General features: G+C 32.1%; 1 protein-coding gene across 1 annotated transcript in view; it reads right to left on the bottom strand.

Annotated features, from left to right (window-relative positions):
• The window catches only part of FMRFaR (FMRFamide Receptor), a 694,226-nt gene that overhangs the window by 310,013 nt on the left and 371,471 nt on the right, over nt 1-12,742 (bottom strand). The window lies entirely within an intron of this gene.

Raw genomic sequence — 12,742 nt, 5'->3', positions numbered from 1 at the left:
TGTAGACATGACTCTGTCTTTCAATGTACCTTCAGTAAGTTTCTTTCCATCGTTGTCATGGTCTTCCTACTGATCCTCTTCCTATTGGGGAACCGTCTCTTGCCGTCTTTACTACCATTCTACTCTTCTATTTCTTACCCAGTTCTTGACGTTTTCCACCTTACATCTACGTCGTATATCTGTACTTCTATTCACTTGATCTTCCACTTCAGTTTCGAGTTTTCCGTAGCTAGATAATGTGATGGCTAGATATTTAAACTCCATCACTTGTTTTATTATCTGACCTTCCAGCTCCAATTTAAATCTTAGTAAATTTGTTGTTGTAACCATGCATTTTGTCTTTTTTTTTTGGGGAAATTAACAGGTTACATTTTCTGGCGGTTATATTAAATTGGTGCAGCATACGTTGTAAATCATCTTCACTTTGAGAGAGTAGTATTGCGGCGTCAGCATACCAGATTATATTAAGTTGTTTTTTTCTTCCATTTGGTATCCTTTTTTATTTCTTACTTTTTTATTATTTCGTCCATAATCAGGTTGAACAATAGAGGACTCAGGAAATCTCCCTGTCTTATCCCATTGCCAGCTTCAATAGGGTCGGTTAGTTCTTCTTCTACTTTTACTTTTATTGTGTTGGTTTGTTGATTTCTCTTGCACTTGCCTCATTATAAATATAGCGTCGGTGCATGATATTCCTGACCTAAAACCTTGTTGTTCTTCTGCTAGTGTTATAATTTCATTTAGTTAATTTGTTATCCTGTTGGTTGTTAATTTTACTGTTGTGTTTAGTAAATTAATTCTTCTGTAATTTTCTGGGTCCGATTTTTCTCCCTTTTTGAAAAGAGATATTAGGATGCTTAATCTCCATTCCTAAGGAATGCTGTTTTGTTCTAATATTTTTTGTATTAGTTAGTATGGAAGAAAAAATTGGCCATCGTCGAGTATTCCTAGTGCACATCACTTATCTATTGAATCAACTCCCCCCCTTTGTGGAATTGTAGTCAAGAATTATTTGGTGTTTCATGGAATTCTCATCAATTGTATCTTCATGATATAAACTAGACAGGAGGAATACGTTTTTATTTCTTTTTGGTATACAAGCCACCAAAGTAATACTATTATGAAAAGCAAACATGCTGGATCGAGTAAGGCTGTTCTTGGATTTAGAAAATTTATATTCTTCTTCTTCTACGGCACTACAGCCCAAAATGAGCCTTGGCCTCCTTTATTTTTTGCCTCCACCCTTGTCTGTCTGTGGCTGCTCTTCTCCATACACGGACTCCTAAAAGTGCTTGTGCGTCGCTGCTTACTGTGTCTTCCCAGCGCTTTCTTGGCTTTCCAAGAAAATTTATATGGTAGTTTCTTTTTTCCTATTTTGGCGGCATGTTAATGGAAATCTAAGTTTGTAATCATGAAGCAAGATTTGGATTATTGGTATGCTTGAAAACCAATTGTCATCAGTAATGTTACGTTTTGTTCCTTTTAGAGGCCATGATATTCTCTTTGTCATTTCCGATGGAGAATTACAACAGAAGGATCTCGTGGGTTTATCCCAAATATGGCTCCAAATTGAAATTATAAAAGGAATCTGTTAGCGCAAAAATTTTTAATCTATATTTATTTGGTTTATTAGGTATAAAAATTATTACGTCTAGAACTGCATTGACCTCTAATTTTTCATCTATTGTGACATATTCAAACGGCGTGTAACCGTTTTTGCACGTTAAAGTAAACATACCAAAAATCTTTCGCATATGACAAAATTTATACAATAATTTTCTTTCCCCACGTGAATCTATAATCATTAAACCTTAGGTGTTGTAGTAAAAATTTAAATCGGTACCTGGACATTGTTAGTCGAAACATCTTAACTCATGTACCATCTTTATTCCAAAGTTCGTCTTTGTTTATCCTGCCACTTTTCAATAAACCTGTCAAATAGAGTAAACCAATAAAAGAACGAATTTGTAAAGCATCTATGTCCGTTGCGTTTCTCTTTCCGTTATAGTTTTCTTAGAAGTGTCATTCATGCATGTAGATGCACATTCATTTAGTAGTTGTGCCTTTACCAAGAATAAAAGGCCCAGGAGAACACCTTCCGTATCAGAAATTTCTTCTTCTGTATCGTCGTACTCAATATTTCATTCTCATCGTCTCGCGTCGTCTCGAAGGCATTCGGCCATTAGCTGCAAACATCCTTGATCTACCTCATACCCATAATTTTCTTCTTCTAAATATGCCTATCTTCTACAGATGTTGATGACCACATTGACCCATCTTATTCTATTCACAGCCGCTCGAAATAGATGAGTTGACGTTTGACCAGTCCACTTTCTAAGATTGGCCAGCCAGGATATATGTCTACGTCCAGGGCCTCTCTTACACTCAATCTTGCCTTATAGAATCAACTGTAGAAGTGGGTATTTATCATTACGCATGATGTGGTCAAACTAAGCCAGTTTTCTGTCTTTTCTTAGCATCTGGAGAATAGTTATGTTACTTGTGTGGTGTATATATGAGACCCTCAACATACGTCGGTAGCACCACATTTCAAAAGCCTCTAATCGTTTTATGGCATCTTCTGTAAGACTCCAGCTTTCTACTCCATAGAGAAGGACCCTAAACACGTAATATCTAAGAATTCTTATGCGTATAATTCTTATGCATAATTTTAAAATTCACAATAAGTACTAAACATTCAAAATTTCAAAACAACACGGCTGGCGCGCGGATAATTTGTTTCCACATCACTATTACTATCACTATTATGTAAGTATGTCTTACAAATGTTTCGTAATCTTCTCCCCTCTTGTGTTTTTTCTTTAATCTGTAAATTCTTTCTTATTTGTAAATGACGATCGATTATCGCTTTTTTTATTTTAAATATCTTGGTCTACTTAACAATACATTGATGAAATTTATGTTAAGGTAATACAACCATATAATAAGGTTCCCAGTATTATGAAAAATTTAAAAATTAATTCATAGCATGCAATGTAACTTGTTTTGATTTAATCTTTTAAAAGCTAAAATAGCACAAAGAAAATTATATTGTATAATGCACATTCACGGTTTATAATCACGAGATGCAGCAAAACAAAAAGCTTAAAAATATTGCTGGAAACCATCATTTATTTGTAAAATCCTTTCTTTATTAAACGTACACCATTCAAGTACGAATGGGTTAGTTGCATGACTCAAAATGCACTGTTTATTGACTATCTATATAGACTGGCGTATGTACCGGGTGGTCCAATAAGCCGATCTCTCGGCTATATATCAGAAACTAGTCATGTTATAACTTTAGGAGAAAAAATTCCTTAGTAAAAGTGGCCAAAAGAAATCGCTGAAAATAACTTTCAAGTTTCTGGATTAACCGCTAGGGGGCGTAACCTGTGAAGAAAAATTTGAAAACCAGTTTTTTGTGAAATATGCCCAATTATACCCAGTGTTAAATAAGTAAACTAGAAAGAGGCCTGAATTCCGCACAAAGTTGTTCAAGTACTTTTTTTTTCAAATAAAGGATGGGGGAGAGTGGGAAAGAGTGTAGATAATTTAATTTATATCTACTATTAAACAATTGCATACTAAACTATATGTCAGAAATACATATTGAGCATTCAATTTTATTCATATTTAAAATAAAAGTTTTATAAGTTTTTATTTTTATTAACCCTGCAGCGGTGGCGCCAAGTAACTCAGACCCAAGAGACGGTATAAAAAGAATGGGGTTATAGCCTATTTGGGTTCATTAGACTTGGCGCCACCACTTAAGTAACTCAAGTGACTGTTGTTTTATTTTCGTTTCTTGGAATTTATTTTACAAATGGTGAGTAATTTTGCTGATATTATGTATTCTATTATGTCTTCTTCTTTAAGTTCCATCTTATATCGAAGGTTGGAAATCATCATGGCTATGTGGACTCTGTTGACTGCCGCTCTAAAAAGTTCTGCACTACTGCATTCAAACCATTCCCTTAAGTTCTTAAGCCAGGATATTCTTCGTCTTCCCACATTTTGCTTTCCTCGGATTTTGCCTTGCATAATAAGTTGTAATAATGCGTATTTTTGCCCATCACATGTCCTAAGTACTCAAGTTTTCGTCTTTTGATAGTTAATATTATTTCCGCCTCATTTCCTATTCTATTATGTAAACATGTATTATTTTATATTTTGCTTAGTCAAATTTAATATTTTTAGCACAATGAGTTATGAAAAGGAGCAAAGTCGTCTACTTCAATCGTTTGAAGTAGAAACTGTGTAACGAAATATTTTTGCCTACCACATGAGGTATTATTATAAGGAGTAGAAAATTGGGGACTGAAATGATGAGGGTCGAGATAGGGCAAGCAAAATAAATCGAAACGTATGTGAACGGCACTCAGGGTTTGTTAGGAGAGCTGGGGTCGTGGATAAGTAAATGGCAAGGGGGTTGAATTGGGGCAACTACAAAAAAATGAAACAAAGGGGTTCCTTACATGAATCTCCTGGGACAAATGAACAAATAGAACAACAAGAAAGACTTCTAGCTATTTAAGAAAAAAAAGACGCCGCTTCGAAGGATCCTAAACTTACTGAAGGAAAAAAGGCTCTTCCTTCCTAAAAAAGTAAACACAAAAAAAGTTTTTTCTCAAATAAAAGACAAAATGGTTCAGAGAAATGAAATAAACATTTATTTTTGTCTCAAACAAATAGTTACACAAACAGATAAACAAATTACATGGGTTTATAATAAAATAAAATGTAAAAAATACTAACATATGTCTCATCTGTTTACAATTGGGAAACGCTACAAAAAACTTTCAAAACTATTATTAAGTTATTTATAACTGTAGCAGAAATAGATTATTAAAATTAAAGATCTATCTTTTAATTAAAATGAAACTTCATTAAGTTAACCTCTTCAAAAAAAAAACAAAATAAACAAACGTCATAGACAATTTAAGGCTAGCTGTCATATGTCAACATTTATACTGACGACAAAGGACAAATAAATTGACAGCCTAACCACACCCTTGGTTTACAATATATAATACCTATTACATTATTTAAATTGTTATGAAAGCAATTATTGTTATTTGAAAAAAATGTCTACTTTACTTTGAAAATTAAACACAAAATGTTACCTGGGTTTTCACATAAAATTTTACACTGAAATTTCTGGGATTATTGCTAAAATTTCTGAAGTTGAACTCTCTGGACACGATCAAAAAACTGCTTCTGGAACAAAACAGGAACGCCGAGGTTGAAGAAGCACTGAACACAAAAATTGGAACTTTTCTCCTTAAGAAAAACTGGGACAGGTAGAATTGGACTGCAATTACACATTAAATTGCTACTATTATAGTGTATTTTTATGTATGAGAGAGTAATAAAACAATAAATTATGTATGCAAATCCCTAAACTGTTGATACGGGTGACTCAATGAAAAACAGATATTTGTCAACAAGTTTACAGAAGTATATAAGAAAACAATTTTAAATTGAGTATGACCACCAGGTATAAAGGTTGGAGCAGAATAGAATACAATAGTTGTGAGGTTTACTAATCCCTAAATAAGGTTGCCAGTGTCGGAGTGATGGAGGTTAACAGGTACTAATGAATTTGCAAGAAATGTAAGATGTTTATTTTATTGGTTATATATAACCAATAAAAGTTTAATAAGTACCTACCTATTTGCAAAATAAAGTTTAATTCTTTAGATAAAATAAAACGTTTTATTTTATCTATTTGCAAAATAAAGTTTAATTCTTTGCCTATTTGCAAAAGAAAGTTTAATTCTTTAGATAAAATAAAACGTTTTATTTTATCTGAAATGAGTGCATTCCACGAAGTAAGGGTTTCAACAATCAAACATTTAATTCTTTAATTTCAGGAATCTACGACAGTAATTGACTAGATAATTACCTTCTAAACTTATTCCACAGAAAATGTGATAGTGGGTTTTTCCATTTTGTATATAGGAAGGTCCAAGTGGCGTATTCAAAATTCTTAACAGTTCACTAAAAGTAGGTACTTCAGTTGCAAGGTGCAGTTTATTGTGTATACTAGTGTTATGGAAAATTTGGAAGTGCCGTGTAAACGCCGAAAAATTGATCCTCTAACAGTTAATGAAAAAACATTAATATTTAATTGTTTTAAATCATTTACAGACAAACGTTTATGTGAAAGTGTTGATGAGACCGTTGAGTTAGTTAGCAGTACACTTGGTGTTGGGAAATCTACGATTTACAGAGTTATTAAAGAAGAGAAATGTGGTAGTTTTCAAATGCCACGTAATGCTCCAGGGAAACCAAAATTTCAAATAGAATATCATTTTAAAGAAGGACTTAGACGGAAAGTGCATGAATTCTTCTTTAGACAAGAATTTCCAACATTGGATAAAGTTCTTGTCTCAGTTCGAGATGATAAGGATTACCCAGAAATGAGTCGAAGTACGTTATGGAAACTTTTAAAACTAATAGGCTTCCGCTGGAAAAAGAATCCCAGAAAGTCTATTTTATTAGATAGAAGCAATATTGTCATATGGAGAAGACATTTTCTAAGAACCATAAAGGAAATAAGAAACCAAAAAAGAAAAATATTTTATCTTGATGAAACATGGATCAACAAGGGTCATACACCAAATAAATTTTGGCAGGATGAAACTGTTACAAGTCAAAGGCACGCTTTTGTAAATAACTTATCTACTGGTTTAAACCCACCATCAGGAAAGGGACGCAGGCTGATAATAGTACACATTGGCAGTTCAGACGGTTTTGTTGAAGGTGGTTTATTAACATTTTTGAATCAACTCGTACCGGTGACTACCATGAAGACATGAACGCTGATGTCTTTCAAGAATGGTTCGAACAAATGATAGATCTTCTTCCTAAGAACTGTGTAATAGTAATGGATAATGCAAGTTATCACTCCAGACTTATAGAAGGACTGCCCACAACCAAGTGGTTAAAAAAAGACTTGCAGAATTGGCTGAGTTCAAAAAATATTACGTACCATCCCGGATCTATAAGAAAGGAACTTTATTCGTTGTGTGCCCTTCATAAAGAAAAATTAAAAAAATACGAAATTGATGAAATTGCCAAAAATTGTGGAATGACAGTACTTAGATCCATATCATTGTGAATTAAACCCGATTGAACTGGTATGGGCACAGATAAAGAGTGAAGTTTCAAGAAAAAATACCACTTTTAAAATTCATGATGTTAAACAATTGTTTTTGGAGGCCGTAAATAATGTAAAACCTGAAAACTGGAAAAGGCAGTAAATCACACTATTAAAGAAGAGGAAAAAATGTGGAAGCTGGACAATATTACTGATAAAATGATCGAGCCAGTTATTATAAATCTTGGTTCTGAAAGTTCATCTTCTGAATCTGATTTGGATTTGTAACAAGTAGCTGTACGTTTTATATTAATATTTTTATTCATCTATTTAACATACCTTAGACGGTTTTAAAAACTCTTTTTCTCTTTTGTAATTTTTAAAAATTAAAAAAAAATGTGAATTTTTTAAAACCCTTTTTAATGTAGGCCAGTCAGTTCTAATATAGTGTGTGATAAAAGAGGTCACTTTTGTTTACATACACATAACACTTTATAACACTGAAATATTTCATTTATTTTTTACAATTATTTAAAGTAATTTTTCAATTAATCTTGAGCACGCCCATGGAGTGGTCGGAGCTACCAGTTAAAATTATGCTAATTACTCTCTCGTTCATAAAAATAAACTATAACCGCTACTAAACTGATTTTCCATAACGTAGGACGAAGAACAAAAGGACATTACAAATTTGATGAAAAATTTGGACCCAAGCTAAAATCAAATCAAATGTGCAAAAAATTTATTTGTTTAACATATGCCCAGTTTCAGTGCCTTGATTGTATATTGCACCCACAAAATGTTTAAAAGTGCAACTCATAGTTCAGTTTGACAAATAAATCTTATATTTTATTGTTTTGTCCCCTTAATGAAATAAAAGTTAATTTGCATGAACCCTTGTTTTATTTTTTACAATTCATGAACATCCACCATTTATTAATTATTTTGTAAGGTTATATTATTTATTGGTCCCAAATTACAGTTTATTATTTAAATGATATTCATAAAGAAGTAAAGCTCGATAATACACCAATTGTTTTGATTTTCTAATTAATAAATTATTGAATTTTGGGTCTGTCGGACTTGGCGCCACTACTGGTGTTCCGATATGGGGCGCCACCAGTTCAGGGTTAATACGAAAACTATGTATATGGTCGATTTGACCGTTCGCGTGTTACAACGTAAGTTTTTTGGCGCGGTATAATTACACTAATTTATTGCCAAAAACACGTTATTGAAAATATTTGTTTCATTATTAAATATGGTTAAATATGGTTAAATATGGGTTAATGTAATTTCCTAATAAAATTTTAAACAATGGTCCATCTATCTCGGAATTACCCGTTCTTATTTCATATCAGGTATTAAATGTCGCGTCAAACCAAGCTCCAATATTTTTTCATGAACGGTTAGGAAAGTTAAATGTCCAAACACTATCATCGAGTAATCCCGTCGGTACGTTTTCCCTCGCCGTTTCCGTAAAATTTCATGAAAGATGGAAAAGTTCTTGACCAAATTCCATCACGGAATTGTATCGAAAGGAACATTTCTCAAACTATAGACGACATTTATTTCGTTCGCTGTTTTTAGACTCTATTCCCCCTAGAGATGAGAGCAGAATGACTATAATGTTTCAAAACGGAGAAAAGGAGATACGACGGGTTAGAATTTTGCCTTATCTCGAGTAATCCTGCTCTCTGGAACAAATATGTCGAAATATCGTGAACGGGATGGTATATCTGACAAGTGATATGCACTGTTGTGTTGTGAGACAACTCTATTTTTAGAAGATATATAGATAATCTTATGTCGATCAATCTTTGTGTATTTATTCGATTTTATATTATAAAATGAAATTTCCTTACCAGTATTGTCAGTTACCTAATTACTTTTAAGTAAAGGCTTTTTATTGTTTTGTGTTACATTAACTTTATATACGAGAAGTCCAAAGATGTTTGGTTAAAAGTAAGGTCTATCAAGAACAAAGCAAAAAAAATGCTTATAACACCCATATACAATTTGTAAAGTTTGAGACACACTTTTTTACTAGATATATCTTTATAAGTATAATACTATCTTTAAGTATAAACTATTTGAATTATTTATTTATTGAGCTCAGGAAACTTGAAAGGCCTTTGTCGCATTCAAAGTACAAGCTTACATCTCATAAAATCAAGTCTAAAAAACGTTGCACCTGGAAACCTATAGGCGAGCGGTTTACCCCTATAAGCAGAGGACAGAGCATCAACCGACTAAAATTTTTTTTGCATTTCTAATGCACCAAACCTTTTTTATTCGATTCTATATATTTTTCCAAGATGAAATGTATTTTTTTTTATTTTTTACAAGTGGGCCGGCAATTGTTATTAACAAATAACTTATACAAAAAAGAAATTTCACCGAATTGTTTCGGAATTAATTTTTTTAGGTGTATCTCATCAAAATAAACACTTTTTCTCTCTTGATAATTTTTCGAAAAATGCTTCCTTTTCGAGTTATTTGCATTTTTTTATTGAAAAAATGCCTTAATTAGTGATTTTTGGGATTTTTTTTCTAAAAAACTACTAAATGAATTGCAATTTTACAAATAACTTTATAATCTTTAAACCGTCGAGTACAAGTTAGAATATTTTAACAAGGATAAATGGTTTATATCTTGCTAAAAACGTGGACCCAAATATTTCGAATATGCCTTTCGAGAGTATCCCGCTAAGCGTGTACAGCGGTGAGCGGTTGAGGTGCTGTAGGCGCTAAAAAAAATGCATCTAATAAAAAACTACCACCTTCGAAACCACCATTATTACAACATTACTTAAGAGCAAAGTGGCAAATAAATGAATGGATTCAAGCAAAAAAACAATATTATTTCATCTCTTGATCCATTAACCCATGGTTGGACAATGGAAAATAATTGTTTCGATTTTAATTATTTTGAAGGCATGTGTTATAGATATGTTACAAAAGTATTTCTGCTCATGTACCGGAAAATGTTCTACGAACAATTGTAATTGTATTTCCTATAATTTAGAATGCTGCGCAGTATGTGCATGTACACCAGAGAATTGTAAAAATGTTAAAGACGACTCTATTGAAGACAATGAAATCGGCTTATTAGATGGAAATCCTGTTGCTCTTGACGAAAATTTTCAAATTATTGACAATGAAAACGATGTATAATTAATATTAGATTTTAATTTTATTATATTTTTCAATGAAAATTAATTATATTATATTGTTTAATGTATTTCACAATAAAACATTCAATAATATAGTCACCACGTATATTAAAAGAAAAATTACATTATTATAGCATTGTAAAGAATTAATTTGAATTGTTTTAATTATAATATGTCTATATAAAAATAATTAGAAATATCTTTTTTTTATAAATTGTACGTAATATTGTTTGTATTGAATTAATTTTTAAATTTAAACAAATATTTCTACGCGCCGCACGCCTGTATCGCCGAAACCGCTGTACACACTTAGCGGTAGACTGCTCGAAAGGCATATTCGAAATATTTGGATCCACGTTGTTAGCAAGATAGAAAAAATTATCCTTGTCAAAATATTCTAACTTGTACTCGACGGTTTAAAGATTATAAAGCTATTTGTAGAATTGCAATTCATTTAATAGTTTTTTAGAAAAAAAAATCCCAAAAATCACTAATTAAGGCATTTTTTCATCAAAAAAATGCAAATAACTCGAAAAGGAAGCATTTTTCGAAAAATTATCAAGAGAGAAAAAGTGTTTATTTTGATGAGATACACCTAAAAAATTGATTCCGAAGCAATTCGGTGAAATTGCTTTTTTGTATTTTTTGTAAGTTATTTGTTAATAACAATTGCCGGCCCACTTGTAAAAATTAAAAAAAAAATACATTTCATCTTGGTGCATTAGAAATGCAAAAAGAATTTTAGTCGGTATATTCTGTTTCTAAGCGTCTTTTGAGGGGTAAACCGCTTGCCTACTAACTCTCAGCTCAAACTTTAACTCTCTTCTACAGAGCACTCTTTCCATTTTGTTAAAATTTGCTCTAGCTTGTTTTATTTTAATTTTGATTTCCTGAAGTAATCATTTGTAGAGTTATTCATTGTTCCAAGATATGCATATTTGTCCACTCGTTCGACATTGGTTTTGTTTGTTAGAATATTCTCATTATTTCTTTGAGTTTTCAGTATTTTTATATACGTTGTCTACATAAAGTTCAGGAATGATAGTTTCCTCCCCATATCTGAGGAGTGTAAAACCTAAGTCGGCAATCACCATTTCCATAATTTTTTGGGAAACTGCGAAAAACTGTAGAAACTAACAAAATTAAATTAAAACAATAAAACTGATGAAGAATGATTGGTTTGTGAACGGATGTCCAGAAAGAGGAGCTTAAGAAATTATTCCTTTTCCTTTTTTTTACTATTATATTTTGGAGATTGCCTTTTTTGTTGGCAATGCTTGGAGATTGACGGATATAAACTGATCTATACGGATATTGCCATTTTTGAAACTAATAAAACATCATTGTGTCGGTTACTTAGTAAAAAAAATATATTTTGATATTGAACGATAATAATAATATGTAATCAATTTATATACATATAACTTAAACTAAAATATCCGGAGGTTCGGGTATATATTCACAGGTTTGGACAGACTCTAACTCTGAAACAGGATTCTCCAAGTAGTTCTCGTTTGCTTCTTGTTTATAACGTTGAAAAAGCTCTTTATAGTAGTTCATCTGATCGAGTTGTGTCCAGTCTAAACCAAAATGTTTGGTCAAAAGATTTAGCACATCAAGCAATTTAAAAATAATTTACTTTGTGAGCATCGGGGATAACTTTTCCTGGATTGATCAGGCTAATCTATTTGCCTTCTCGTGTGATATTTACAAAAGATCCGAAATCGTTTTTGTAATGAAGTTCACCTCCAATTAAAACATTTCCTATCCTACATTGTTTTAAAATGTACCTTTTACATTTCTTAAACTGAAAACTTTATGCTCCTACTGGTTTAAGAACCTCTTGAACAGCAGACTTCCAATTGTAAACACAGCTTTGTTTTATATCAACGATCGTAGAAGATTCATAAATAATTTCCTTGTACTCTCCAGGGGTAGTTACTACTTCTGATTTTCGTAAATCGAAAACGGTATCGGATTGTAACAATAAGTGACCAACTATAGGAAAAACTAACTTAAATAATTTAACATTTAGTGGTGCGCTCTCGGCTAGCACATCGTACCTTCTTTGAGATGTTCCCAAAATCAGTGTCATTGAGTCGAAAAAAGACTGCAGGGGAAATTTCATTTAATTCTTTGCCAAACATGTCCTCAGTCCAACAGTATGAAAATACATTTTCCTTTGAAAGTGGAGACTTTGGGGAACCTCCAACAACAGTAAAGTTATGAAAAAAAAAACTGCCTTGAATAATAAGCACTTTGATCAGAAACTTTGGGAAAGACCAAATTTTTTTTGGCAGTCAAACGACAAAGTGATTAGGTCTTCTCTGTTTTCTTGAACAAATTGAAAAAATTCTTTCGCTCAAAGTTTGTAAAGCCGTTTTTCAGTCATTAGTTTAATTTTAGATTGCACATTTTTCTCGTATTTAATGCGTTTACTTAGCTCTAAACATTTTGAGCA

Source organism: Diabrotica undecimpunctata, chromosome 4, assembly GCF_040954645.1.
Source record: "Diabrotica undecimpunctata isolate CICGRU chromosome 4, icDiaUnde3, whole genome shotgun sequence".
Classification (NCBI taxonomy): domain Eukaryota; kingdom Metazoa; phylum Arthropoda; class Insecta; order Coleoptera; family Chrysomelidae; genus Diabrotica; species Diabrotica undecimpunctata.
Note: the sequence above shows the minus strand (reverse complement) of the source record. Positions and strands in the feature narration are given on the sequence as shown.